Genomic DNA, 4900 nt, shown 5'->3' with positions numbered 1-4900 from the left:
TTATAAAGATTATTATTATTATCACTTGCATAAGTATTAAAATTATTACCATTATTATTATTACTAATACAAGTAGTAAAAAAATTTATTATTAATACGATTATAATTACAATGATGATATATATTGTTTTTACTAAAATTAATATCATTACTAATATGTGTGTTACTATTATTAACATGTATAGGATTATTATTATCATTATTAACGATATCATTTTTATTATTAGTATTATCATTGTGAATGAAGTTATTATTATTAGTAACTCATTAATATAAAAACTATCATTTTTAACAAATAAATATTTTTATACAAAATATATTTAGTACATATACTATAACGATATTAAAATCTCATATAACTACATATTAACATATTATAGATAAATATATATTTTTATCATGCATAAACCCTAAAATAAATTGTTATATTAGCTATATAAAATATATAAACTAAATATATTAAATTTATCTATATAACATATGAGATAACATGTATATTATTAATAATAATATATATAAACTTGTTCGATTACGATTATATGTTTTAATAGATATACAAATGATATAGGTTCGTGAATCCGAGGCCAACCCTGCATTGTTCAGATATTCAATGCCGTCATATGTATTTTTACTACAAAATACAGTATCGTGAGTTTCATTTGCCTTTTTACCCTTTATATTTTTGGGCTGAGAATACATGCGAAATTTTTATAAATGTTTTTACGAAATAGACACAAGTAATCGAAACTACATTATATGGTTGAATGATCGAAGCCGAATATGCCCCTTTTTGCTTGGTAGCCTAAGAATTAGGGAACATCACTAATTTTGAGAATTAGTGCACGCCTAATTGACGCGAATCCTAAAGATAGATCTATTGGGCCTAACAAATCCCATCCAAATTACCGGATGCTTTAGTACTTCGATGTTGTTTTATCATGTCCGAAGGATTTCCCGGAATGATAGGGGATATTCTTATATGCATCTTGTTAATGTAGGTTACCAGGTGTTCAATCCATATGAATGATTATTTTTGTCTCTATGCATGGGACGTATATTTATGAGAACTGGAAATGAAAATCTTGTGGTCTATTAAAATGATGAAAATGATTGATTATGATAAACTAATGAACTCACCAACCTTTTGGCTGACACTTTAAAGCATGTTTATTCTTAGGTATGAAAGAAATCTTCCGCTGTGCATTTGCTCATTTTAAGGATATTACTTGGAGTCATTCATGACATATTTCAAAAGACGTTGCATTCGAGTCGTTGAGTTCATCAAGATTATTATTAAGTCAATTATAGTTGAATATGTTATGAAATGGTACGCATGCCGTCAACTTTCGATGTAAAGAAAGTTTGTCTTTTAAAAAAACGAATGCAATGTTTGTAAAATGTATCATATATAGGTCAAGTACCTCGCGATGTAACCAACTATTGTGAATCGTTTGTAATCGATATGGACTTCGTCCGGATGGATTAGGACGGGTCGCTTCATTTTCTAATTTCATCCATCTTCATCTTCTTCATTCAAAATTATAACCTTTTTTAGAATCAAAACAACACATTTTCATCTTCACCACTAAGAACCCTACTTAAAAAAAAAAACTAAATTGTTTGAATCGATTTAAAGTTGTTTTCAACAACCTAATTGTACAGAAACTTTATACTCATCATCAGGAAGCTTCGTTCAGTATTAACTTTCACTCTTAATTTCCCTAAATCTCTAATTTAACCCATAAAATTCATTGCACAATCGAATTGATCACTGACACTTGTATCACATGCTATAATACTTGTAACATCACCATCCTCGTCATCAATAGCTAGATCTGGAAATCAACCACAAAGTACCTTCAATAGCTTCCAAAAGTTCAACCGCCAGAATCATAATCTAGAAACCAATTACAAAACAACAACTTTTTTGAAAATCAGTTTATGAAAAGCAATTTCAATTCGTCGGATCTATTTATGAATACCAATTTATAAAAACACACAACCTCTTAATAATTAATATCATTCGTCAGGTCTATAAAAATCAATTTTATAAACTATCATCATCATCATCATCATCATCATCATCATCATCATCATACATGTAATCAAAATTAAAAAGAGCTCCTGTAATATTCATCAACGTAATCATCATCGTTACCTATGTTATAATGTAAATAAATGAAAGTAAAACGGATTTTAGTTACCTTTAAAGGCCTGAAACGATACTGACTCCTATAAATGATCATCATCATCGGATCTGGAATATAAATGTTGTACGGAGTGTGAATGAAATGGGTTTTAGTTTAATTGGTGAAATTAAACGAAATTAGCTTTTAAAATTGGGGATTTATGGCAAGTAAAATGAGGGATTTAAAGAGTGGTGGTGCGAAGATCAATTTTCAAATCTTCACTTTGATTCATTTCTGTATGCCTAAATATTGCATCATGGATGCTACTTTCTTTTTACAAAATCTATGAAGATGAAAGAAAAAATATATATGTACTCTAGAAAAAATAAATGATGTAGTAATTTGACAAATATGAAGGATCAATGATGTATATTTAGAATGAAAGTGACTTGAAGTTTACTTGTTACAATGGGTTAAATACGCACAATAGAACATATTTAAAGTTAAATGCATACAATAGAAGATTTAAAAGTTATATGCATACAATAAGAATTTGATAAAATTTCAATGCATTTTCAAACAATTTACACTTAAATTTAATATATTTTTTTTTTATCTTTTACCTATATCACTTTGCAAATTGTAATTAAAAATGTATAGAACAAAACAGTTTCTTACAATAGAAGACTCTTCCAACAACAACATTGTTATTCCAGAGGATCCTGAATGCGATGAGACCACCCATTCGGTGGAAGAAGAGGAAGAAGATAAGGATTTTGTTGAGGATACATTCGGTAATGAAGACAACGAGCTCACATCCGAATACAATTCGGATAACGATGAAGATGATGATCCACTTGAATTTGAGAATAACATTAACATATTAAATCAAAACCTTGAGGATAATTTGTTGGAAAATTACAACGGTTTCTACAAGAATGATGGCGATGATTCATGTCGTGATTTCAACTCGGATTTCCAGGGTAATTCAGTTTTTTCCGGCAAAAAAACTCCGGCATATGTGGAAGATGAAGAGGTGGGCGATATGGGGTTTAGAAACCTTTTCCAAGACACTAATGATGACTCGCCTTGCATGAATCAATCTGTTAACGGTACGTGTAGTCCCAAGAATCCTGACAGGGATGATTTGCAATTCCCTAGCAGACAGGAGCAGTCACATCATTATTGTGTTGGTGGGGCACATCAAGAGTCTAATGGGAAGGGTAACGGATTAGTGCAAGACGATTGTGTCGAATTGGGCCAAGAAACATATACTACTGGGTCTAAAATAGATGTTGCTCCCATGGAGTTGGGTCGTTATGTGGTAGACATTGGGCCTAAAGATTCGGTTATGGGATCAGACCCAATTCAGCCCAATCTTGTTAATGATGCTGGTGGGCCACCCAAATCGAAGAGTGTGGCTGTTAAGGAGTGTCAAAATCAGAAGTTGGGCCAAAACACATTAATTAAAATCCCCAAGCCCAATTCTCTACCTAATAATCCTATCTCAGGTAAAACAGGTAAAAGAGTTTCTTCAACAAATAATACCGGTCGAAGAAAAGTAGGAGGTTCTGGTGGTGTGCAATTGAAAAAAAATTGTTGTTGGTCTAATATTAGAAGTTGGAAATCATCATCTAGAATGATGAATTTGAAGATGGCAGCGAGAAATTCCAATCCAGTTAATACCCCGATGAGATCGACTTGCTCATCTTGTGCTGCGAATACCAGGGGGTTGAAGTCTGGTCAATTGAAGGTCAACTCTAAAGACTCTCAATCGACTACAGCCTCTGCAAACTCCACTAACGACGAATCATTAAGAGAATATGGGGGCAAATTTGGACTTAAGTGGAAGCAAAAAGCTTCCAATCTGTAAGTTTTCCTTCTGTATTTCTTCGCAGCACCGATTTTTTAAAATGAAGATTATTTCACTTAATGTTAGAGGTTTTGGGGAACGTAATCGTGTGGATAAAATTGGGTGGGTTAAAAGAATCTGTTGCAAGGAAAAACCAGCTTTTTTTGCACACCAAGAAACTAAATTGAGAATTGTAGACATAACCTGGGTTAATTATTTATGGGGATCATCTGAATGTGAATTCTTACAGAAAGAAAAAGTGGGTAAAAGTGGGGGTCAATTACTTATCTGGGATTCATCCAAATTTGAGGCTGAGGAAGTTATTAATTTTGATCAAGTTATTGGGGTTAAAGGTACCTGGAGGGACAATAGAACTAAGATCATTGTTATTAACGTTTATGGACCGCATGACGATGTTGGGAAACAAAAGTTATGGGAAGCCCTCGGTAATCTGGTTTTATCTTGTGTAGAAGCTTGTGTATTATGCGGAGATTTTAACGAAGTGAGGGATTGTTCGGAAAGACTTAATTGTGAATTTATCGAGTATCGTGCCAAAAGGTTAAATGATTTTATCTCAAACTCGTGTCTTATTGAGATGCCTCTTGGTGGTAGGAACTTCACTAGGGTTAGCGATGACGGTTTAAAGTTTAGTAAGATCGACCGCTTCCTTGTCTCTAGTAATTCCAACTCTTTGTGGAAAGGCTTGTCGGCGGTGGTTATGGATAGAGAGCTCTCGGATCATTGTCCTATCATGTTAAAAGATGATGATAGGAACTTTGGCCCAAAATCGTTCAAATTCTTTGATGCTTGGCTTGAGGAGGAAGAAGCGAACGACATCATTATTAATGCTTGGAACAATTCGGTTCCAATGGTTCCTCGGAGAGATTGCATGTTCCGAAATAAGCTTAAAAACGTTAAA

General features: G+C 32.8%; 1 long non-coding RNA gene across 1 annotated transcript; it reads right to left on the bottom strand.

The window, feature by feature from the left end:
- Positions 1–1603: 1603 nt before the first annotated feature.
- Positions 1604–2465, bottom strand: LOC139878755 (uncharacterized). Its single transcript, XR_011769623.1, has 2 exons — positions 2205–2465; positions 1604–1897 (listed from the first exon to the last, which is right to left on the bottom strand). It is a non-coding gene; the product is annotated as an uncharacterized lncRNA (long non-coding RNA).
- Positions 2466–4900: the final 2435 nt, after the last annotated feature.

The sequence above is a fragment of the Rutidosis leptorrhynchoides genome, chromosome 1 (genome assembly GCF_046630445.1).
Source record: "Rutidosis leptorrhynchoides isolate AG116_Rl617_1_P2 chromosome 1, CSIRO_AGI_Rlap_v1, whole genome shotgun sequence".
NCBI classification, from domain to species: Eukaryota; Viridiplantae; Streptophyta; class Magnoliopsida; order Asterales; family Asteraceae; genus Rutidosis; species Rutidosis leptorrhynchoides.
This window is presented reverse-complemented; position numbering and strand designations above follow the sequence as displayed.